General features: G+C 46.2%; 1 protein-coding gene across 1 annotated transcript in view; it reads left to right on the plus strand.

Moving 5' to 3' along the window:
- Igf1r (insulin like growth factor 1 receptor) overlaps positions 1–25787 on the plus strand; it is a 284214-nt gene that overhangs the window by 23548 nt on the left and 234879 nt on the right. The window lies entirely within an intron of this gene.

Below are 25787 nucleotides of genomic sequence, written 5' to 3' on the forward strand. Positions count from 1 at the left end.
CACATAGAATTATTCGATAGCTACAGAATTCAAGCATTTAACACTCTCTGCATTAAAACTATTATAAAGAAGCCATATACTATTGTTGATAGGCTACTCTGTTTTAATTCTTTGGGTAAAATTTGTAACTTCTTTTCTTATGAGGGGATGGTCATATTTGGGGAGAGCGTGCTTGGATGGGTGAGTGAGTGAGTGATCCATCTTTGATTTCCAGGAAGCCACAGCTTCCTGCTTCAGAGGCAGTGCCTGCCATCTGTACCGAATGCTAAAAAGAGCCCTGTAGTTTTAGCATTAAAACGTTACAATTTCCATATTCTAATTTTTAAAAATTGCTAGTAGAATCTTCATCCGTCGATTCCCATGTTTTGCTTAAGGTAACAGTTCCATAGATATATCTATGACTTTTAAGACTTAATGTAACACATGATCTCTTCTACATATCTGCTGGGCGCTTGCTCTCTCTCTCTCTCTCTCTCTCTCTCTCTCTCTCTCTCTCTCTCTCACACACACACACACACACACACACGTCTAAGACATTTGTTTTGGTTTTTTTTTTTTTTTTTTTTTTGGTTTGGTTTTTTTAGACAGGGTTTCTCTGTATAGCCCTGGCTTTCCTGGAATTCACTTTGTAGATCAAGCTGGCCTAGAACTCAGAAATCCACTTGCCTCTGCCTCCTGAGTGCTGGGATTAAAGGCGTGCACCACCATGTCCAGCCTAAGACATTTGTTGACTGACAGTACTTCATTTGAATCTAGAACCAGAGCCTCTCCACTCTTAACTCTTAATTCAGGACATGTTTAATGCTTGGTCCTTTTGTGTAAAAGTTCACATTTATGTCAGAGTCAATTCAGTTTAATCAAGTGTAGGACTTCTCGTTTGTCCCCTTTCTCCTTTCAGTCTTTAGTACCTGTAAAATTCATTTCGTGTTTGGGTGACGTGGGACATGGAGTCCTGACAGTTTGCTCTTCTCTGGAGCTTTCTGCCCTGCTTTTCTTCACTGAATGCTCTACTCGCACATTGGTGGTACATTGGCAGGTTTTGACCACTGACCTGCTGGCTCTTTGAGACACAGCCCTGCAGCCTCAGAGGGCGTATTACAGCCTGCTGAGCATCATTCCTGTGAACTTCGAGCATGAGTGTACACATGTGTTTATTTTTGTTTTACAAGTCTTTCTCACTGTGCCCCCAAGAAATGGGAAAACCGAACAAACAAAACCTCTCTTCCCAAAGGGAGAAGCGCTGGGTTTGATTGTGATGGTTACTAAGTCAGGTTTTGGAAAAGCAATGTTCCCAAGTGCTTGAGCTACTTATTTAAGGCATGTTATTTCTCTCCAGTCAACTTTTATTTATCAAGTCATGGATGATTGTACTTTTCCTTTTGGTTATTTCTGGATATTTTATTTTAACACCTTACTGCTCATGTAGAAGGATTTTCTGGATTCCTCCTTGCTAATATAGAAGGACTCTGGATTCCTCCTTGTTTCATTTCTCTGATGACTCCTGTGTATTGGCTGAGAAGGTTACAGTATTTTGTTGATTTATTTTGCAGCTACCTAATTCATTGATTGTTCCTGTAGTAGTGCTTTTCCACTACTACAGGAACACTTTCAGTGTCACTGATTTCTCCTGTGCACAGAATCATTGATCATCAACAAGAGTGCTTGCCTTTGTTTTCCTAGTATCCAATACCCCCTTATCTGTTTAAGGTTTCATGACATTTAGGAAATGTTTTTAGTTACTTTTTCTGTTGATGTGATGAGACCATGACCAAGGTAACTTACAAAAGAAATGATTCAGGGGGGTCTCCATGAAAGGGAGCATGGGAGCAGGCAGGCTAGCATGGTGCTGGAGAGCTTAAATCTTTTCCACAAATGGGAGAGGGAGAAAGGGAAGGAAGGAGGGGGGGGACACACAAGCAGGAGCAGTGGAAATGCATGGGCTTTTGAACCCTCAGAGCTCACCCCCAGTGATACATTTCCATCAACAAGACCACATCTCCAGATCCTTCCCAAACAACTGGGATCAAGCATTCAAATGCAAGAACCTATGGAGGCCATCATAGGGACAGACAAGCTAAACACCTGCCTAATAAAGGCTTAATTCATCAGGAGCTAAGTTTTCCCGAGGTAAAGAAGTCTGAAGGGAAGCAGTGTGTGGCCTTGGCAGCATGGTTTTCTAAGAGGACATGAAGGACCAGACTCCTGGCTTCTGTATCTCTATTATTAGCATTCATCTTTCACCCTCACGGTCACAAGATGGCCCCCATATCTCCAGGTACCACCACCGTATTTCAGGCAGGAAGAATAGAGGGGAATTAAAAATGAAGGAGGAAAAGGCAAGGTCAGTTGTCAGCGGCAGCATCTGGTCCACCAGCTGGCCCTCTTGTTGGCGAGTCCTAACTCACCTGACTACTGCAAGTGAGTGTGGCTTTCGAGCCTGCTGTGGAGGTGGAGGTGGGTGGGCCCTGCAAGGACTTTTCGCTTTGTTTTCTCCACCCAAAATGGTGTTAAATGCTGATCGTGCTATATTTGTCTGTCTCTTTCTTATATTGATGGCCGTGCCTGTCGTAGTTCTCCTTACGTGTGATATCCATTGGTTTAGGAAGGTTTCCATCATGTTGAGGAATTATGTCTAGTTTTCGTGGGTGATTGATTAGGGATGGCTGTGAATGTCCTCCCATGTCATTTGGGCATCTCTTTGGATTCAGATGTTGTCACAGTGTTAGCGTGATACAGGAATAGATCACCAGGTGGTAATCCCGTTTCAGATTTCTTTGAGAAATGACTTGGGCTTGTAGTGGGGTGACTGTTCAAAAATCCTAATTAAATTTAGTCTGTTAAATGACAGAACTCAGTTTTTCTTTTTTATCTACAGTTTAAAGAAGGATGTAGCTTTATGTTTCTCTTTGTGCGCATTCCTTCCCAGATTTTGCTGTCGGGTTCAGGCCAGCTTTGTAAGATGAATTAGTGGCTTTCCTTTTTAGCTTCTTTGTCATGGCTTGTATAGTGTGGCAATAAGCTGCCCTTTGTTAAAAGCTTAGAAGCTAATGCTCTAAAAACTGCCCAGGTTTGTCAGTTTCTTAAAATTTGTCTCTGGGTATTGGTGTGCAGTTGGCTTCTGATTTATTTTCTGATTAGTTTTTGGGATTGAAAAAAAAATTCAACAAATAATTAAAAACAGTCAGTTGTATGAGGGTCTCCCACCCTTGAGGTGGAGGCGAGGGCTGCACCCAGCTTAGCACTGAGCTAAATCTGCAAGCCCCCTTGTAGCATTTTCTTCATGATTTTTCTTTTATTTCTGGTCAGACCTGCCAGAGTGCTCCTTGTCTGGTGCTCCTGTCGAAACAGTTGATTCTGTCTTTAATTGTCACAGCACTTTGCTGGTGACAGTTGAGCTCTGTCTTTTATTGCCCTTCCTGTGCTGATATATTATCAGTGACTTGATGGTAGAGGCTGTATGCACACCTTTTTGACGCACGCCTGGCTTGTCTCAGGTAACCCCGAGGGTAGTCCTGTTGCTGTGCCTGCTCTTCCTTGTGCCCAGCTATTTCCTTAGTTACCAGGACATTTTCATTGACGCTCTGTAATGTCCTGTGAGGGGTGATGAGAGTAGATGCCTTGACCTTAGGACCTCTATGGAGAGGAAAACATTTGCATATCTGGGTTCATCCCAAGGGATGCATTAAAGACATGTATGACTACGCATGGCTTTTATGTGGGTTGTGGGGATTTGAACTCAGGTCCCCATTCTTGCACAGTAAGTACTTTGGTTGCTGAGTCATCTTCCCAGCCCAGATTATGTTTTGTTGGAAAAAAGTATCAATTGTAATTAGAAGGTCCCCTCCCCCCTTTTAACAAGGCTCCCTTCAAAAATGTAGCAGGTTTAATGGAAGAGTTTGGCTTTGTTCTTACCTTTTCCCCTTAGCAACCCAGAAACCAGTATCCTTCTCTGGGTTGCTTTTACATTTTTGCCTGATACCTTATTTAGGGTATACACAGTTAAACTTGACTTTTCTTGTCATATATTTTGTTCTGAAGAGGCATGGAGGCAGCATTCATTCTCCCAGACTTGACTAATCCATTTGTGCTGGTTGGTTTTTGTCACCTTGACCTGAGCTAGACTTACCTGCGAAGAGGATCCTCGTTTGGGAATTGCCTCCCTCCACTAGACTGTGTGTGGACATGCCTGGGAGGTCTTTTCTTGACTGCTGATTGATGTAGGAGGACTCAGCCCATTGTGAGCAGTGTCATACCCTGGCTTGGACTGAGCAAGCCAGGGTAGCCAGCCAGTAGCCAGTATGTAGTGATCTGCCAGAGTTTCTTCTTTAATACCTGCCTTGACTTCCCTCAGTGATGGACTGTTAGCTGGGCATGTAAGAGAAAATAAGACCTTTCCTGCCCACGTTGCTTTGGGTCATGGTATTTATCACAGACATAGAAAACAAACTGGGCTACCAGCGCATAGGTGGTCTACCTGCCCACTAGAATGTGTAGTATACAAGGCTGGGTATACTGACCGACCGCGTGGTGCTGGGATAGTAGGCCATGCCTTTTCCTGCTTTCTTTAAAAGCATGGAATATGTTCATTATTTATTATGGTGGTACTATTATTAATTATATAGTAAGTAGCCAACAAAGTACTTGCCACATAGCAGGTATTCATTAAAACAGCTGGACTCCAGATTGATACACATGGCTTTCAAAAGATCTAATTTGAGTATGGCACTTGGAATGGAGCTACAGTTTGTTTTATGAAAACATGTTTGTAATTGCTCAGATGGTCTATATGTTTACTTAGGATTCAGGAAGCACCGGTGTAGCATGCTGAGTGCTTTACTGGTCTCCAATTGTGCTCTGTCCCCTTTCTAAGCCCCATCCTTGGAGTGGGGGTAGGGGGATGTTCTTGTGTGAAGATGAGAAGGCTCTGGAGAGTCCCTTGGGCTTTGCAGAGCAGTCTGTGCTTGTATAGGCATAGACCACTTGAGTTGGAGCTTGTTTACTGCCACTGGTTCTTAAGGAGTGGGGTCATCTTAGCGCTGCTTAATGTAATACACACAAGTTTAGTTTGTTGGGAAAATTTTTGTTGGTTGAACTTTCTAAAAAAGATGTTAGCCTGGTGGTGGTAGTGCAGGACTTTAACCCCAGCACTGGGGAGGGAGGCAGAGGCAGGTGGATCTTTGAGTTGAAGGACAGCCAGGGCTACGGAGAGGAGGACTTCCGTTTTGGGTGGAGGGGAGATGTTAGGGACATTGGGAAGTGCAGACAAGTGAATGTCCTTTTGGGTAAGCTCATCTCACAGGCTAGTTTTACAGTCTCATTTCTCATAGTCAGATGGTAAGGTTTATTGTTGAAAGTTTCTGTTTTTTTTTTTTTTTTCTTTTCTTTTTTCTTTCTTCTTTTTTAAGCTGGGGAAGGAAGAGTCTGCATAGAACTGGATAGTTCCAGAGGCCAAGTCAGGGCATGAAGGCCATGGGTATTTGGAAATCTGGGTGTAGTTGACCCTTGTTTTTAATTTATTGGGAGTCTCTGACAGCTGATAATTGAACCACACGTGCGCAGTGTTGGAGAGGTCTATGTTCTGACCCCGTTGGTGGGTGCATTCTTTGGGATCCTCCTCAGGATGACAGGGCTGCCCTGTGCATGGCCATCTTGGCCAGCTGGTCCTCAGAGTAGATTGGGTAGGTCAGTGTCCTCCAGCTGAGTTGAGCCAGTTATCAAATCACTTGGGGTGTTTTGACAGCCTCAGAAAGTCTCAAAAAAAAAGTTCTTACTTTAAAAAGGTAAAGAAATGGTCTCCCAGTGAGACGACTTCTGTCTAAAAAAAAAAAAAGCTTCTAAGACATAAATACTGTATTATAAACAACTTGTAATTTTCGTAGTTTTCAGTGTTAGCACTAGCAGCTTCTATGATAGATCTTAAATATGTTTATCACAGCTGGAAAAATGTTGTATTGTCATCCTTGTTTATCATAATATGCCACCTACTCTGGTTGTGGCTTACAGTGTAGCTCTGCTTGCTTTATGCTTTATAGTGGGGAGTTGGGGCCTGGGGGCTGATGAATACAAATGAAACCTAGAAATCGAAATGGAGAAGAAGGACCTATTCAGCCAGGACACTGCCGTTACAGTGAGAGACTAAGACCGGCAGTGTCCTACACTGTGGTTTATTGAATAATACTGCCTATCACAGTCTGAGCAGAGATCCTTCCATGGCTGTTTTCTGAATGTTTTGCAGACATAACAAGAGCATATCAGGATGAAGATGGGACCTTTGTTTCTTTCTTTGTTAAAGCGAGGTGAATTTGGTTGATGGGATGTTGCAGTTTGGAGATACTGGAGGAGCGGAAACCCTTCCCTCTGTGTGCCAGTTTGCGGTTGTTGGCAGTCTGACTTCTCATTCTGTCCAGTGCTTGTCCTTGGTGTCTATGATTTGAGCAAATAACATTAGATATTTGCTATCCTTTATGAGAAGTTTGACCTCATTTTATTAGAACCATATACAGTCAGCCCTCTGCACCCACTGCTTCTACAACAGCAGATTCTATTAACATCAGACCGAGATAATTCTCAGTCTATATGAACAGCACAGACATTCTCTGTGTCAATTCCTGAACTGTATAGAGTAAGGACTGTTTACGTAGCGTTACATGGTGTTAGGCACAATGAGCTAAGCAGCCTAAAGATGCTTAAAGTTAGATAAAAATACATCACTCTTGATTAAGAAATTTAAGTGTGAATTTTGGTAACCAAAGAGAAGTGGTGTTTCCACCAATCACCTGTTCATTTATTGTTTCTTCGAATGTGAGATCGACCCTAAACTGACTTTTTTCGTAGTTTTGATTTTTGTCCTGCCTCTCTGCTTGCGATTGGATGCCATTTGTTAACATAATTTGAGAATTGCAAATTCATCTTAATAATTTCCAAGACCACATGTCATGAGGAATCAAATTACAAAACTAAATGTAAACCAGAGTTAAGAGTATTTAATGTTTCTCCCCCATTCCATACTCTTGCCTAGAGCATTGGATTTCACTAGATTGAGTGTCTCAATATTGGTTCCTAGCGTTTCAAAATTATATTTAATTTTCAGTTTGAACTATTGACTTTTAAGAATAGTGATCACATGATTTCTGAGAAGTCTGTAGAAATGTTGGCTGGTAGACATGGGGCCCAGTAATGATGAGTTCTGTCGCTCCTGGAATTGGCCCCTCTGTGTCCTCTATGAGGTGTAACTAGCCAAAGGATGGCCTGTAGATATGGTTCAGCGGTTTCTGTGGAGTTGGCATCTGCCTACAGCTTCCTTCAATCCCAGCTGGGCACTTCTTTTTCAGGAGCTCAGCTACCCCAACTCACTTCACCAAAGTGACTGTGGAAGACATGGTGTATGTATGAGGTGTTCACAGTGGTTATATTGGTGGGGCTCCCCTCCTGAGGCTGATCCAAGTCTTGGAGCTATGACTTCCTTAGATGATAGGGCAACTCCTAGAGTCTAAAACTGCTTACAGCTTTACTTTGGAGTAACAGGGGAGGGTACTATTCAGGTGTGAGTTTGTTTTGATGTTTTGTTAACATTTGAGTTTTCTTTGGAGTTTTTGGAGACCTTCACTGGAAAGCCTCAAACTTTTTTTTTTTTTTTTTTTTTTTAATGGTTTTAGAGCTTTATTGTAGAAAGAGAGAAAAAGAGAAGGTAGAAAGAGAGGCTGGCCATGGCCACGGCCACGTGGAGAGGGGGGAAGGGAAAGAGAGAAGGAGGGCTAGAGAGTAAGAAAGGTGAGAGCTTGAGAGAGTCGCAAATTTCTAATCCTCTTCCTTCTGCAGTGGGCCAGGATGCCTGGCTTAAAACTTAATTTGGTTTTTAAATGGTAACAATTTATCATTATCCCTCACTTCCCTTTAAGATTGTAGGTGAGTGATACTTTGTTTAAATGGCGCTGGGGACTGAAACCCAGGGCTTTTTGTGTGCCAAGCAATAATATGCAGGCTGCCAGCTGGATGTCCCACCTGTGTTGTGTTGTTTTGAAGTGCAAAGTCCAGTGGCTTAGAGTACATTGCATATACCCCCAGCCATCTCCAGGGCTTTATCAGTTTCTCAGACAGAACCTCCAGCAACACCAGTTCCTTCTTCCTTCCATCTGTCTGTCTGTCCATCTGTCCTGGCAGCCACCATTCTGTGTGTCTCTAAGACTGCTCTTAGGCACCTCAGAAAAGTGGAGTCATAGTCTTTGCCTTTTGTGTCTGCCTTATTTCTCTTGGTGTACTGTTCTCAGGGCCCACCCATTGTGTGAGAGCTTTGTTGTGAGTTGGAGTGATAGTCCAATAAAAAGTGGGCCTATGCCACATTCTACACATGGCAGTTAATGCTTACCCACTTATCTTTGGGGTGCTTGGGTGGCTCCCCAGATTGGTGCTTATCAGCAATGCTTCTATAAGCATGACATAACAATAGCTTTTCAAGTTTCTGCTTTGAGGTTTTTTGGGGGGGCTGTATCTCTAGATGTGGGGTCATATGGCAGTTCTACGTATAATTTTTTGAGGAACTGCCATGTTGCTTATTTTGTAATCCCCCCTTCACTATCCTCCCCCTTTCTGTGGTATTGGGAATTGAGCAAAAAATCCACACGTGCTCGTAACTGAGCCCAACCCTGAGTCCAGTATTTCAAGTTTTTGTAGGTGTAAATGGGCGGAAACCTGAGGGTTTGGGAAGGAGGAGTTGAGAGGAGAATGCTCCTCTGTGTGGACAGCAGTTAGCCCTGTTGGCCAGTGTTCACTCAGCACCCAGCATCCTCAGGTCCTTGGGGCAGAGAATAACAAAGTGTGTAGTCCCAGCTTCCCTGGGTGACCCCATTCCAGTATTCATCACCATTTTCATTCAGGAGAGAGAGGCTGGGGCTCCATGGCCCTGAGGTGAGGCTCGAAGGCTGGGATCCCGAAGATAGATGTCAGGATAAAGGATTTCTGGGGAGCATGTGGATTGGAAGCCTCAGGAGGCTTCACAACCCTTTCAGTGGGTCACTGGTAACCTGTGTTCCTCTGTCTGTTGTCAGGGGAACAGGTTTGTTTTTGTTTTTTGTTTTGCCACTCCCCTGCTGGTTAGTGGGAGAACTTAGATACTGTCACTCCTGGTGTCAGTTTACTCATCTGGAAAATGGCATCACAGATGCTTACAGCCTAAAAGTACGTGAGCTCGTGGAGGGAGGTCCCACAGACCTTTCCAGTGTGATATTAATGCCTTGTACGTGTTAGGAGAAAGGGTGGAGCTTTTATGATATGCTCTGGGGGATCCAGGACCTTACAAAGAAGTGTTGATCACATCTGGGGGCTCCCCTTTCGCCAACTGTGCTTGGTTCTCCCCGTCCGCCGTCCATGCCAGCCGGACAACCTCACAGGCCAGTTCCTCCTCTGCAGGGTGGGTGAGAGTGTTCGGTGCCCAGATGTTCACATCAAGTAAACAGAAGCTCAGTCAGTGTTAGGGAAATTAAATCACCCAGCAGAAATCAATGTTAGTGAAATGAAATCACTTGATCTTAAAAGCAACCATGGAAGAGCCATTTTTCATCTTCATTGTGCCGTTTGGCTCTCTGCATGGCTTACGGTGCGCATCCTTTCTTGTATCCCTGTCAAGGAGTGCAGCTTTGGTCGGTTGTACTAGATTTTTACGTGCTGTGGTTGAGGCTCCAGGGATTCGTAATCAGCTGGTCGATTTAATCGGGAAATGTTAAAGGGTTAGACCGTATCCAGAAGTGCTGCCTCCTTTGACGACTTCTAAGGCAGGCTTGTTCCCTTGTGCTGCCACTGCGGATGGGTGCTGATGAGCACGCACGTAACACATTACACGGGGCTTTCTGGATGCCCCGACAGGTGGTAGTGCTGGTACTGAGAGCGGACCATGTTTAGCAGATGCTGCCACCAGTCAGCAGGGTGAGCGAAGGACAGCCACCCTGGAGGGCAGTTACCCCTTGCGCTCATCCTCACGACCAGGAAACTGGGGCAGAAGGAAGCAGAGTTCCAAAATTCCTGTTGGCTCCATTGGGTGAGGTTTAGGGGTCAAGGAGGTGGAAGAGGCAAGTAATAAATTCTAAAGATTTGTGATCGATTGGATGATGGTGGTTATTGAAAAAAATTTGGTGGTAAAGTACTTAAACAGAGGGTAGTAAGAGCACCAAACCCTCTGCTGCTGCTCCTCCTCCTCCAGCTCTTCCTCCACCTCTGCTGCCTCCAGAAGGCAAGCTTCACATATGTCTCTACGCAGAGCAAGCATGCTGTGTCCTGCTCTATTTAAGAACAAATTTATGTTTTGTAATTTTTCAAAATTAATGTGTCTTGGCTCTCTTCCTACAGTAGGATGATCTTTGTTCTTGAATTGGCTTTGAGCGTTACGAGGAATACAGCGGGAGAACCCTTTGAGTTAAAGCGAGCAGGACGGAGTCACGGAGTTGAAAGTGGCGGCCTGCCCTCTCCTCTCCCTGCCGCTCTGCGGAGGGAGCTGCCAGTTGGTCAGTGTCCATGCAGGGGGGTGGCAAGAAGGAAACTGCAGAGAAAGAATGATGATATTTCTTAGAAAAGACATCACCACTGCTGTCCTTGAGGCATGCTCTCGGGCGCACACAAGCTTACCTGCTCTGCCTTCTTAAGTAGACTTTCTTTTAGAACAGAGTGGGGTTTACAGAAAGAGTGCTTTGGTAGTACAGAGTTCTCCTGTACACTGTAACCGCCTTCTCTGCCAGCACCCTATGTTACCATAGCCTGTGAGTGAGCTGAACGCGGTATCTTCCTTTGAGCTCTCTCCAGGGCATTGCTACTTTGCAGGTAGAGGTCTCCTGCAGGGCCCCTCTCCATGTTACCTTTAGCTGTTATGTCCTCTAGACCATCTCTCTGGGCCTGGGACAGTGTTTCAGCTCTCTGTCCTCCTTGGCCATGGTGATAGGTTTTATGTCCCTTAGTTTGAATTTGTCTAATGGCGTTCATAGGATTAAGGGGAAATAGGAGGCTTAAGGAGCAGAGCCGACATGTTTCTCATCCCACCGTGTGGTGGGAACCGCCCTGCCAAAGTACCTCCCTTCAGGTGTGTCGACATTGACCCCAGGATGAAGCTCTCAGAAGCCAGCTGCACAGTCCCCATTCTTTGTAACTGCCGTGTTCCCTTGCCAGTGCCTTTAGAAAGGATTTGGGTTTTATAAGTCAGATCCTTGGGGATACTGTCAAGTGTGCCTTCCTTTTCGCCCAACCTGTGTGAGGATGGCATCCGTGGAAGAGAAGCTAAAATGAATCAGAAGAGTGGGCGTGGGGAATGGCCGTGCGCACCCACCTGAAGAGAACTGCTGCGGTCCCGATGCCATGCTCAAGAATGGTATTGTTAGATCTGTCACTTCTTCCTGTATGTTCAGTAAGCGAAAAGGACTTCTTTTACATTCTTCTGATTGTGAGAGGCACACCCCACACCCCGGAAACCTTAACATAAGATGAAGGCGAGAACAGGAGCCTCCAGTGACATTTGGGAAAGACCTGTTTAGTACGAGGCTCTGGTAAAAATCCGCTCCAAACAAGGATCTACTCTCAAGGAACCAAGCCTTTATCTCAAAGTTCTTTCCCACAACATGTACCTGCCGTGTTACCTTTGGTCGTTGGCCCTACCATTTAACTGTAGTGTTAGTGTGAACCCGTTTTCTCTCTTTCTCTGTGTGTATGGATACATGTGTGTTCATGTGTGGTTTTGTGCACATTGTGTTAGCATGTGGATGGGGGCCAGAGGTCATTAAGTCTCTTCCTCAACCTCTGCTCTACCATAACTTAAGTGAACCCGGGAGCTCATCAGTTCAGATTCACTCTCTGGCTAGCAGCACTGGGGCTATAATTGCGTGTCACCCCTACCCAGCATTATTCCGTGGATGCTGTGGACCAGACCCAAGCACTCAAGTTTTGCAGCAAGCGCTTTACTCACTGAGGTTTGGAAAAACCTCGAGCCTGTTGTTTTCTGTTTAGTGCTTCCTGGAGGAGTATATCATTAACGGTGAGGACACTGGGGATGGAACAAGCTCATTATCCAGCATCAAGAGAGATTCAGGGTGGGGTGAGACTGGACAGAACCTACTCTAGGAGACCTTATTCTTTAGTTTCCTGGGTCAGATATGTTGCCCTATATCCCTTTGCCCCGTGTGCTGTTTGCCCCCCAGCTTTGATGAAAGTACTTGAGGCTCACATGGAGCGTGGCTTTGGTGTTTCCTTACTGGGGCTGCGTAGTCCCCACAGCTTTCTATGCTCACCTCCAGCCCTGCTGGCTGATCCCATGCCAGCATCCTTGAGGTCTCTGTGAGCTGCGGTTGGCTCAGGGGCCATCACTATTGGTCCTGTCTGAGATGAGCAGAGGGCAGCAGGCATAGAGGTGGTGTTGACTATGGGCAGTGAGTGTTGACCTTGATGTGTTTGTGGTACCCAGTGCACGTGGCGGGACAAGACTTAGTACCTCTTGTACGGAGGAGAGACTGTTGTTTGAGACTTCTCCTCCATTGCTGAGAGATCTCCTGGTCCTGCACCTAGAGTTTTGTTCCAGGTAAGTTCCTCATAGAGGCTGATATGTAACTCCTAAGCAGGGATGCTGCTACCTTCTGCAAGAGTGGTACACACAGGCTTAGTGGCCTCCAAGGCCCTCTGCTTCCTGAGCACAGTGAACACAGCCGTCCTTCTGGGCTTTCTCTGCCTAGCAGGAATTCGTTTGTTCCTTGGTAGAGTGATACGTGATTTTCTGAGCTCTTCAGCTGCCGGGGTGGAGTTCTTCCAGGCTGTCCCTTCGTTATCCAAAAGAGGAGGAAGTGGGAGAGTTTCTCTCTTGAGAGAGCTGAGCTTGGGTCTGCTCAGCCGAGCTCATCTTAAGTCACTGTCCCTGCTATCTGCTACCAAGAAGCACTTAAGCTAGATACTTTTACATCCCGGGCATTTGATTTGGTTCTACATAACCATTCTTGACAACATGATGTACCCACAGCAAATTAACACTGTGCCCATGCTAAGTTAAGAGAGGGAAACAAAGTTGGGTGGTTACTAGAAGCCTGAGTTGGGTCCTCACAGACATCCCGGCACCAAGTATTCATGTGCACCTGCTCTGCACTAGACTCTAGTCCCCCTCAGGAACTTACCAAGTTGAGATGCCCACTCCCTCTTCCATCCATGCAAGCCTATAGGAAACTTCTAGGTCCCCATTTGTTGTGTGTTGTGGCTTTGGGGACTTTGGCTGCCTCTCTGAATTAGCAACAGTGTGTGGCCAGGCTAGTTTTCTTGTTTTAGGACCCCAGTCTGTGACTAGGGTCTCCTGCCTGCTTGGTTGAAGGAGCTGGTACTAGCCTGGCATCTCACCAAGGCAGGGTAACTTTGAAGGGAAAGCTTGCTTGAGATCATCAGAGAACTCCATGTACTTGAGAATTATATTATTCTCAGTCAGAACCTGTAAAGACAACAAATAGAACAATACCACCCAGGGGCCGGAGAGATGGCCGTGTTAGGAGCACTCGCTGCTTTTGCAGAGGACCAGAGATTGCTTCCCAGAGCCACACCAGGTAGTTCACAAGCACTTCTAACTCTAGTTTCAGGAGATCTGATACCCTTTTCTGGGTGCTACAGGTAGCAGGCACATCTATATCCACAACACGTATGTGTAAAACAAACAAACAAACAAAAAACCCTAAAAGAATGTTAAACTGTACTTGTTGACTTCCAAAACAAACAAACAAACAAACAAAAACAAAAAAAAACCCATGTGGCTTTTGGGGTAGCAATTTCTTTTTTTTGTACATGTATATATGCATGGGGTGGGGTGTGTGTCTGTGTGCATGTGTGTTCACATACGTGTGGGTACACTGCTATATACAAGTATGTGGGTATGTGGTCCCAAAGTTTGTATCACATGCCTTCCATGATCATTCTGCACTTTATTTACTGAAGCCCTCCTCTCTCGTGGAGTCAGGGCTCATCAGCGGCAGGCAGTCTACTTCACTACCTTGCCCTGTCTGCTTGCCTGGTGTTGGGATAACAGGCAGCTCCTGTGTCTGCCCCCCTTCCTTTCTTAACTCGGTGCTTGCAGTCTGCGCTCTGGGTCTCTCAATTGAATGGCAAGTGTGTTACCTACTAAACCATTAAATCTCTACTGGTAACTTAAAAACCAAAAACTCTTTAGGTTCTGTTCTCTCATTCTCTCTCTCTCTCTCTCTCTCTCTCTCTCTCTCTCTCTCTCTCTCTCTCTCTCTCGTGTTATATGTGATGTATGTTTTGTCTGTATGTATGTGTGGAGGGTCTGTGTGTGTGTACATGTGGAGAGGAGGGCAGAGGATGACTTTGGAGGGTTACTTCTCTCCTTCCATCTTCACAAGGGTTCCAGTGATTGAAATCAGGTCACCAGGCTTGTATGGCAAGCACCTTTCCTCACTGATCCGTTTTTGCTGGCCCCAGTGGTGGGTCGTAGCTCTTACTGTCAGGGGCTCTTCATGTAATCTGAATGCCAGCATCAAAGGACGAGCGTGCAGTGAAATCAGGGAGGCCAGCTTCTCCAGGCCTTGCAGAGGGGAATTTGAATGGTATCATCTACGTGCTGTGTGGAAGCAGCTGTCTGCTTGGGAGTTAAGAGTGAGAAGGGGATGTGATTTGATAGAGGTGGGGAGTGAGTGGCAGATGCCTGCGGATGCTGGAGTCATGGGCTTCAAGTTCCTGAGAGATGCTCTGCCCTCGAAGGATGCCTGCAGAGTTCTTGTGGTTAGGTTGTGGTGTTGTGTGCTTTCTGTCTTCATGTCTTCTTGTGGGTTATGGTTTCTGCTGTTGCACACTTTTATTGGTGGAAACACAGGCTTTTTAGGGGCACTAGGTCTGGAACAGGAGTATTTCCTTGGGAATGGGGGACTTTTTTTTTACCCTTTCACATTCGGGCTGGAAAGGAGGAGATGGAACCTTGCTGAGGCTTTTCCGGCTTCTCGTGGCGTCTTTCTTTGAGGGATCATGAGGGACTTGACAGGGCTCGACCAGGCACCATATGAAAGTGCCTACACTGATCAGATGGCTCTTGGTACACAGTATGACAGTCCCTCCTCATCCCTCTGTACCTGGAAGTAGCATCCTTTTCAACTGTGAGACATCTCTTTAAACAAGAATGCTGTGCCATAAAATTGCATGCAGTAATTTAGATTTAAGTCCTTGTCCCCCCAACCCCCACCTCCATATCAGTGTGATCCCTGATAGGCCACATGGATATACGTTCAGTTTTCTTTGATATAAAACAAGGCAGATAAGGGCTGAAGATGGCATAACCATTAAGAACCCTTGTTGTTTTTGCGGAGGACCCAGGTTTGTTCCCCAGACTGCTCACAAACAGTGTGTAACTCCAGTTCCAGGGGGATATGACTCCCTCTCCTTTGGGTACCAGACACATATGTGGTATATATACATACATACATACATACATACATACATACATACATACATACATGTAAAGTAAAAATAAGTCTTAAAACCAAGGCAAATAAGAGCCCAAGAGTTTCAGTGGCAATGCAGTCAGGCTTATGTTATTTCAGAACTGGGCTATGTTGTAGAAATGCTTGTCACCTTCGTAGGGAGTGTAGTATGCTTTACAGTGAGTCTGTCGGTGTGTGTTGGTTGAAACCCTTGGTCTGCTCTTCCCAGCAGGTCACATGAAACCCAACCAGCCCTCCCTAGGGTCCTGACATGCTTAGTATCTGTAGCTGTGCCTTGTGACAGGCTTTCTGGTTTTCACCCCTTTCTGCCTGTCAAAGTATGGAGGCAGAAACAAACCCAGAACTTGGGGTCCCTTCTGTCATCTCTTATTCTACTAAGGACCACTTAGGTATCGCCTAAGATTGTCTTGACTTTTTGGGGGTGCAGGCACAACACCCCATCATCACATACAGAAATTATATCTAATTAAGTTGCCTAAGTCTTTTTCACACCTCCTACATTTGCACATTTCTTTTTTGCACCCGTGTCCAAATAATATTATTTCCTCTCTGTTGCAGTTCCAATCTGTTGATCTTTTTAGTTCTTGACTCTGTCATCTGGTGCAGTTGCTATCTCCCCTGGAAACTTGTCCTTGATTAGAGGGACATTTTATTAGTATTATTGGTGATGTGACTGATAGTAATGATGAAGTAGATGTGACCCAGAAGGAGCACCATGGCCCTTCATCTACTGCCCCTTAGTCAACACTTTGGACTGTTACTAAGTCGTTGGAATGCAGTTCTCAGTGTCTCATTCTGTCAGCAGGGATGTGATGAGATTGTTTTATGTAGCTCTGTAGACAAAGCATGTGATCTTGGAAACAGCCTCTTTGTCAGGGAAGGGAAAGACTCACGGCAGAATCCCTGTCTGTTGTGGTGTGTATGCTAGCTTATGGTCCATGGCCCCTGACTTTATTCTCCATCAGTATGCTTTCGGTTCAGTCTTTGGTTGATGATGGTTCAAGGATGCACACGAGGAGGTGTCACTGTCATGTTTGGGCTCATGTACAAGGTATTGAGATGACCTGAGAACCTCTGTGGGCATTGGTTTCAGACACTTCTCCTGGCAGGATGCTGGGAGCAGAGCTTATGGGTTGTTTGGCCTGGTGAATGGAGGCTTCTCCATTTCGTGGAGAAATCCTAAATTCTGAGATTGTTTGGTCTTAGTGAGTACAACTTGCCTCTGAAGAAATCAGGGGTTCACATCATCCTCTAGATACTTGGAGAATGCAAAACAATACCACTCCAAAGTGAGTCGTCTGGAGGTAATTGAGCAAAGTAGTCAATGCAGAAGTTGCAGGAGATAACAAAGGCCATCACATGACTAGGTGAGGTGAGGATGATGGCGACCAGGGAAGGAAGGGGTGGTGGGAGTGAGCAGGTTGGAGCTATATTATTCCCCTTTCCATGATACTTTACAAGGCAAGAACAATGTTGACGTTCAGACATACCTGTGTTTACGAAAACAACCCACAAGTGCATAGTCAGCAGGTAGGGGTCAGTGGTAGGAGGTGTCATTCTGTCCTTCAGTCATACCAGATAGTGACATGTTACAGTTTGGTTTGTAAAGATGGTGAGTTCCATGTGGCGTTGTGGCTTCTGCCCGATCCAGAGAGGTGCATGCAGACACCCAGGTACCTCAGTGTGCTTGCCTGTTTGCCAGCCGCGTGTTCAGAACTCATCTCCTTGGTGCGGCAGGGCAGGACTCCTGCTGGGTCTCTGCACCTGTGTGTTTGCACTGGGGTAAAGCTGTGGCCAAACCTGCTTCCCACCCCACTGGGCTCTCCTAGACCTCTGGATGTGTGGTCCATGGACTTTGGTTTGGTTTCACACTTCATATTTATCTAGTGTTCATGCCTAACTGCAGGGACTTACCTTCCTGAGTTTTTGGTTGGGTTAAGATTTAAGTACCTGCTTAACGATTTCACCTCTGTTATCTCAAGACTCGTATTCTCTGTCGTATCTCGCAATATATTTGTCTACACAGAGGGCCCTTAGCCTGGTGTGAGTGTGCAGCAGGCCCGCAGCAGGGTCTCTGTGTCCTTGCTGCAGAGTGCACAGCGAACCTCTTTGCGCGGGCCATGGGTGGGCTCTCAGTTCTGTCAGGGTGGGCTGCCTCACGAAGTTCAGAGTTGTCACTGCTGAGTTCCCAGCATTTGGGAAGTATATGTGTATCGGAAGAATTAATAAATTTAGTCCCAAACCTGCATCTAAGCCATGAGAAAAACTTCAGGTCTAGAGTGACAGTGGCTGGTTTCAGTCCATCTGTATGGCTGGGGGGCCTCAGGATCGCTCTATCAATGTCACCAAATCAGAAGCTCCGGCCGTGCTTCAGGAGGTTCAGACAGGCTTGTATATGACCGTGCACACACACACACACACACACACACACACAATTTATGTGTATATTTATACATGTTTATTATTATTATTATTATTATTATTATTATTATTAGCAGCCACACATGGGGATGGAGCCCAGGGTCCTGTGCATGCCAGGCAAGGGCTGTTCCACTGAATTACATATCCTAGCCCAAGGCTTATGATTTGACACACCATGGAGAATCACTTCCTAGGGTAGGAGGAACATGTGAGTGAATGTGGTTTCCACACCGACTATCGGCTAGATATAGGTAACTGGTTCATCAACACGAGCTCAGGTCACTTAAGGAAACTGGAACTTTGTAGGGCAAAGTAAGACACAGAGGGAGTGAGCATGAGCACATGGCCGGTAAGCAGAAAGTCCTAACGGGTCTGACAGCCAAAGCCAGCGTGCGTGGGTGTGGGAGGACAGAGGGACAACCTTCACAGTGCAGGAGGACAGAGGGACAACCTTCACTGGGAATGCTTGCCTGCTTCTGAGCAGAAAATCACAAGTCGGAAGAGAGAAAAGGAAAGGAGGGGCATTTCTCTTCAGGTCCATACTCAGTGGAGGCTTGTTCTGGCTTGGCTGCTCCCCAAAGACACCCCCCCCCCAATCCCAACACCAGCTTCTGGCAGTGTAGTTCACTGTTGGTAGTACAAGGTGAACATGAAGACATATGCCCTGCTGAGGCTCGGTCCTGGGGAAGGTCTCACAGGGAGGGAGGCAGGACACTGCTTCTCTGGGCCCCCCACCAGGTGTGGCATGGCAGGTACTGGGCCCTGTGTGCTGTTTGTGATGAAGTGCCAATCATAGGGAGTGGAGATACTAAGAAAGGTTTCTAACCTTTTCCAAGGGTGTTACTTTAAAGAACAAACCACCTTGAGTAGAGGACCTTTTGGATATTTTAAGACGAGAATGGCATGTAGCATCTCTGAGCAGGCCAGGTTGTTTTTAGGACGATCTGTGCAAACAGCTGCCCTTCTGCAGAAGCAAACCTCTCTTCATTCTGTACAGATCTGTTTGTCTCCAGATGCCTTACGTGGAGGGGACACTCGAGTGTGTTCTCTTGCCTTGGAACTAATTCCCTGTAAATTTCCCACTTCTTAAATTGGCAGGGTTGGATAAAAAGCGTCACATCAGTCTCAGTCATCAATTCCTTGCCTTGGTTTCAGTGTCCCCAGCGTTCAGGGCTGCTCTTTTTTTTTTTTTTATTTTGTGGGCATAGATTTTTAGATTGTTTCTATGGTGAGACAGCTCTTCTGTCGGGCAGCAAAGAACAATTTGCACATTCAGATTACACTGCTTTATTTTAATTTCTGTTCTCAAAGTCACCCGTGTCGTGGAAATCCCTTACATTCCTGCCGTTGCCCTCACTTATTGACTATGTCAGGTGGCCGGGCTGTCTTGTCTGTGTGAAAGAGAAATGTACATATACAGTGTAAACACGTCTGCGTTGACACATGAAGATAAAAGGCTTAACATGAATTGTGTCTGTTTACACTCGACACAGAAATTCTCTTCTGACAAACTGGGCTATCACTCCTGCTTGTTACCATAACACTCTCCCCCCTCCTCGGCTGGTTTCCTGGCTAGTTACAGTTTACAGCAGCAAGAGGTCCTCCTCAGAGCTCTGGGATGGTCCTCTCAGGCTCATCAGCTGCTGTGGGAGGACTGTGGATTCGCCCTCTGCCCCAATTTTCCCCCTTGGCCTTTGTGTGTTTTATGCATTGTCTATATGATATGGGTTACTTGGGGAGTTTTCTCAGCTCCTGACTCCGTGGCTAAAAAGCACTTGCCGTACAGGTATGGAGAGCCGCCTGTGTTAGCATCCCAAGCACTCGGGTCAAAGCAGAACACAAGAACAACAAAAACAGGTGTGGCTGCATGTACCTGTAACCTCACATTGGGGAATGGGGAGGTTGTGGAGCCCAGGAGTTCCATGGCCAGCTAACCTGGCCAAAATGGCAAGTTTTGGACTCACTGAGAACCTCTCTGAAGGCAATCAGGTGGGAAACAGCAGAAGACAATCTTCTGCTTCTTCTATGTGCAGTCCCAGGTATGTGTGCCTGCACAACCAAATGCGTCGGACACAAATGGGGGTGGGAGGAGAGAGGGAGGGAGGGAATATATATACATGCACATAGGTTTTTCCCTGGGTCACACACTCAGATCTTGGTGGGTGCAGAGAGAGTCAGTAGAAGCAATGTGGGATCCCATCTTTCCTGGGTCTTGCCGTTGTACCTCAGAGAATGGTAGCTGAAACATCAAAATCAGCATGTGGAATTTCTCAGATGCAGATTTGGGGACTAGTTTGTGAATTTAGCAAGCCTCCGAGGTGTAACGCGGTTCTGCGCGCCGGGGCTTTTGAATGCCTGTCTCTCCTTGCGGAGCAAAGTGGGCCCCTCGAGTGCGTGTCTCTGTCTGTTTTCTAGCCTCTGTTCTGCCTAAGTCCTTACTCTTCCTCTGCTGCAGCTACTTCACCAATGGGGTTGGCTCCCTCAAGCTGCCACCGACCCCACTCAGCTTCACACTGCCTCCAAGACTGCCTGGGAGGCCTTCCCCTTACACTTTGTTAGACCTCATTTGGGGTCCTAGAAAACAAAGTATGTCAGGGCCATCTTGAGGGATCCCCTCCTGAGAAGTCTTCCAGGCCCCCTTAGAGTTAGAGAGCTGTGAGCCTCTTTCTCTACGGTCCCAGAGTCCTGCCCATTGAACTACAGGACATTTCCCCGCGTCCGTGCAGCAGTTACTGGAGAAAGGGTTGTTTGTTTACTCTCCCTGTGCAAGGTTCATTGACAGTGGTCCCCTGCCATTTTGACTTTAACAAAGTGATGGCATCTAGAAGTGGGTTTTGTTCACTTAGTTACTGGTACCAGTGGATTCCTTTTTTTTTCTTTTTTAAGAGAGATGACTGCTGTGGGTGAGCCACCGGCTAAGCCAAACTGGGTTTCTTTCACAAGGCAAAAGCTTTGTTGTGTTGGGTCGCACTCTCAGAACTGGAGGTGGTTAGTTCCCCAGTGTGTCTTTACTCCATCGACCCATAGTAAAGACACGATTCTGATTCTAGTCTGTATCTGTTGTTTCCAACCATAAACCAAGACTGTCTGAAGGAAGGTTGATCAAAATTGAAAACATTTTTGTTAAATGGATAACATAATGATATTCTTGTGTGTGTGCGTGAGAGAGAGAGAGAGAGAGAGAAAGAGAGAGAGAGAGAGAGAGAGAGAGAGAGAGAGTGTGTGTTGTTGGTAGATTAGCCAGCAGTTTTGCCAGCTTCCTTTCTCTTTATCAGATTAGCAATATTTAGGTTGGGGTAAGAGAATGGAGGGGTCACTAATGCTTTCTCAGTGATGTAGCCTTCAGCGTACCCCTGAGGACAGTGAACACAGCACTTGTCTGACGTCACTGTGGTAGCAGCAGCCTGTTTTACAGGTGAGGCAGTTGACGCTTAGAGGTGGAGTTTGTCCTTTTGAGGGCAGGAGCCAACAGAAGACATTCCAAAGGGTTTTCTAGGATTCCAGTTAAGCGCTTTGCCACTTTCCAGGACCCCGTGGTGCCTTACGCAGGACAGATGCTGAGCATGGAAAGCTCACCCAGACATTCAGATACCCAGCTTTGGAAGGTTTTCACAGTCAGATATTTCCCATCAGCCTTGCTCCTATTAGAAGCTCTTAGGGATCGATGTTCCAAGTGTGTATAGTTGAGTTTGGCAGGATAAAAGTTCTGCCAGTTGACTTTTAGGACATACCTAGGAATTTTTGGAAAGACTGACTCTTGCACCTGAAAAGCTTTATTTAAGATGGCGTCTTTGCAGAAGTGAATTCTTGGCCTGGTGGCCTCCATCTGTTTTGCTTCTGCTGTCCTCATTCCTAGGTTGGACCCTGCAGCAGGGGTCCTCCCTCGGCTCCTCCTAACACTGCCCTTTCTCCCTGTTCCAGGGGATCTTCGCTTCCATATCTTTTTACTATTCTGCGCAGGCCACATGGGATCTTACATTTTCAAATCTATCTTGCATCCTGAAAGCAAGCGTTGGGGTCTCTTTTGGGTCTGCCAAGTATCTGTTGGCTTTGAAAGGGAGAGAGTGTTTCAGGCCTGACTCTGCCAGCTGTGAGCAGAGGGCGTGTCAGCTTCACGTGCTCTCCAGTGCTTCCTCCCTCCACATGCGTGCGTGCCTTCTTTGACAGGCAGGCGTGCGACATTTGCTTTCCTGTTTGTGGCTTGTGCCTTTGAACACCGTACTATCATTCACAGTCCAGCTTGATTACTCTCTTTTTCTGTCACAAAACACCCGGAGACCAACAGTGTCGGTCAGAATCCAAAGCAGCTGGCTGCCGGGCCCTGCCTTGTATTTTGTGGCTTGGGCTCGTCTTCTCTTCCGGAACAAGGGGGTAGTTTCTTCCTATTTTTTCCTTTGTTCTATAAATGGGGATGGGGGGGTGTAAATAAGGAAACGGCTCTTTCATTCTAAGGCGCTTCCAGTCCCAGCTCTGTGTGACATGAGGCCAGCTGGCAGAGGGTAACAGGTCCTTCGCGCTGTCTTTGTACTGACTGTATATGAAAGACACTTTAGTTATGTCTCTTTCTCTCTGTTTCTTCGCTGGGTCCTGAATTTTTATGATATGTTGAGTAAAAATACCAAATTACTTGATACATAATACTTTTATGATATGGTCAAGCACATGTTGAATACAGTGATGTAGTTCAATACTCCTGTAAAGTCTAAGAGCAAATTAATGCATTTAATTTACAGTGGTATAGAAGGAGTAAGCTATTTTAGTCTGGGCACTCAATTTCTGATGAGTGATACGGTGCCATTATTCTCGTGGGCTTTGAGTCATTCATTGAGTGGAGGCTAGGTAAACGTGAAGTGGAGAGATGAGAGTTGGGGGAGTAGAGGGGAGCTGAAGAATAGTTGGGGGGGGACTGTTGAAGCTCAGGCATTAGCATAGAGCAAGTACCTCTGTGGGGGTGACCCTTGAATTGAACTGGGCCCGAAGAGAGAATGGGGGAGTGTGAAGGGGAGCCCTATCAATCAAGGCAGCAGGTCATGAAAGGGAGGAGCTGAGCCTATTGGAGGTAGTGAACAAGTGTGCTAAGTAAGGATGTGCTAAGATGAGACAGAAGGAGATGAACCTGAACTCTTACAGAATCCTGATGACTTGGTATTTGGTCAAGGTTGTACTGGACGGAGCGGGGTGTGCTGGAGGAAGGTGTTGCTGTCACTCAGGCTGAAGATGACAGTGGTTGGATCAGAGTTGCAGAGATGAAATGACAAAGACCAGGGGTGTCTTAGTTCCAGTTTTCATTGCCGTGAACAGACGCCATGACCAAGGCAACTCTTAAGACAACATTTAATTGCTGGCTGACAGATTCACAGGTTCAGTCCTTCATCATCAAGGTGGAGCACAGCTGCATCCAGGCAGGCATGGCGAGGAGCTGAGATCTGATCTTGATCTGAAGGCTGCTAGAGAAGACTTGACTCTCCTAAGCAGCTAGGGTGAGGGTCTCAAAGCCCATGCCTACAGTGACATACTTTCTCCAACAAAGCCACACCTACTCCAATAAGACCACACCTACCCCAACAAGGCCACACCTACCCCAACAAGGCCACACTTAACCTAACAAGGTCACACCTACTAATAGTGCCACTCTCTGGGCCAAGGATACTCAAGCTCCACAACAGTGTACAATTCATTGTGCTCCATGTGTGTATTCTCTGGTGTCTGCCATGTATCAAGTGGTGTGCTAGCCTCTAGAAACAGAACTTGAGAACTAAATAGAGAATACTTTTCCATCCTCTGGAGCTGCCACCATGATGGCAGTGAGATGGAGAGAAGATGAGAAGAAAGACCCGGAGCTAGGCTCCTAAGAAGGTGGGCGTACCCCGAGTGGGAAACAAATGGGCTTGGAGGTGAGCAGTGAGCATCCCTAAGAGGAAGAAGGGGGTTCACCATGAGAAATGCCCCTAAGAACCCACTAGGTTTGGAAGGGAATTCCAGGGGCGGGTGTTACTAGATGGCGTGTGTGCTGGTGAAGGACAGGCTGAATTGGGAAGACTCACTCTCGGCATGAGAAAGTTACACGGCAGCATCCATGAATAAGATGTGGGAGCTGGGGAGTAGGTCAGTGCCAAGGAAGAAAAGAGAATGGGTAATCGGAAAGCTCCATGACATGGGGACAGAGCCTGGGTCAGGGGCATGCATTCCAGGGTCACCCTGAACATGGGAGGCTCAGGAAGCCACTTCTGGGTGAGATGACAGGAGAATGAAGACAGGGATCACTAGTGAGTATCCAGGGAAGAAGGGAGGAGTGGTTCTCAGTGGGATCATGACATCTAGGGAGCACAGAGGAGGCACCAGTACCACATGCTCTGCAAGGCTTTGTCAAGAGCCGTTCGTTGTTACAAGGCCCACAAAGGACCGAGAATCGGAGCTATAGACAAACCTGTGCCAATGTCACTGTTTGGTGCTTTGCAGGTATGACTTCGTAGACTCTATTGAATGCACTTACTCGCCTTTAAAGCAGTGATTATGTGATCTCAGGTGCAGTGTGGTTGGGAGGACCAGAGTCTTCCAGTGTGTCGGGTGTGCTAAGGTGCCCTTGTCCCATTTATTCTGTCTTAGGGGCCCTGTTTGTTCCTCTTCAGAAAAATGAGGAAACTAGACCAAAGGGATTCTCTCAAATTCTGTCCACTTTTCTGCCTTCTACCTCACCCTCTGATATTGCCCAGTTCTGCCACTGAAGAGTGTCTGTAATGTCTAGGGAATGTCTGCTTCCTTTCCTCCACTCCATTGTTCTGGATTAACGCGCGCGCGCACACACACACACACACACACACACACACACACACACAGCCTCCCTTGGGCTTCTCTCCCCTCTCGGATCCTTGAGAGGGGCTCCATTCCTATGAGGTAGTGTTCATCCCCTCCTGAGATCCCTCTCAACAGGCTTCTACCAGTCTCCTCTCCTTTGATCCCTCTTTGTATCCATGACCTCCTGTCATTCTGCCTGTCTCTGGCTTCCATAATATCACAGGCTGCTTAAAACCCCATCTTTGATGCTGCCTCTCCTTTGTCCTGTTGGAAATGGGAGTGGGCTTTCCCTGTGTGCTCCATCATCTTGCCCTGACTTGATTGACAGTTGTTTGCCATGGCTCTAGCGCCTGGTCTTCTGCTATGAGCTCATGGCATCAAATTAATGAATTACATGGGTCAGAAAACTTTAGTAGTGGTTGGGATTATTAGATGTTAAGAAAGCATAGTGACCAAGGCTGTCTTTCCATATACATTTCAGACTTTTTAAAACAAAAGATTTAGAGTCTAGAAAGATGGTCCAGTGATTAAAAACAGCCTCTACATTTAGGTGATTCTCAACCTCTGTAACTCTAGCTTAAAAGACTCTGACACCCCGTTCTGGCCTCCGTGGGCACTGCACTCATGTGCATAGATGCACACACAGACAGCAGAGTCAAAAATAAAGAAAAAAAAAATGAAACAAAGTTCTAGTATTAAGGCCACTTTACCAAAAAACAAAACGAAACAAAATTAATAAATAAGTAAAAAGTTGTAATCTACAGCTGCCTTGGGCTAGTTCCTCTACTTCCAGGGTCGGTTCTTGTGAAAGTGCTCTTGGATATCTGGGATATTGTTTATAATATGAAAAATTAGAGAAGACCAATTAATAGTAGAGAATCAGAACAAGGAACTAGTATGTATTAATAATTTAAAACACGTTTCTCTGGGCTGGAGAGATGGCTCAGCGGTTAAGAACACTGACTGCTCTTCCAGAGGTCCTGAGTTCAGTTCCCAGCAACCACATGGTGGCTCACAACCATCTGTAATGGGGTCTGATGTCCTCTTCTGGTGTGTCTGAAGATAGCAACAGTGCACTCACATATATGAAATAAATAAATAAATAAATCTTAAAACAACAAA

This window comes from Mus pahari, chromosome 1 (assembly GCF_900095145.1).
Source record: "Mus pahari chromosome 1, PAHARI_EIJ_v1.1, whole genome shotgun sequence".
NCBI classification, from domain to species: domain Eukaryota; kingdom Metazoa; phylum Chordata; class Mammalia; order Rodentia; family Muridae; genus Mus; species Mus pahari.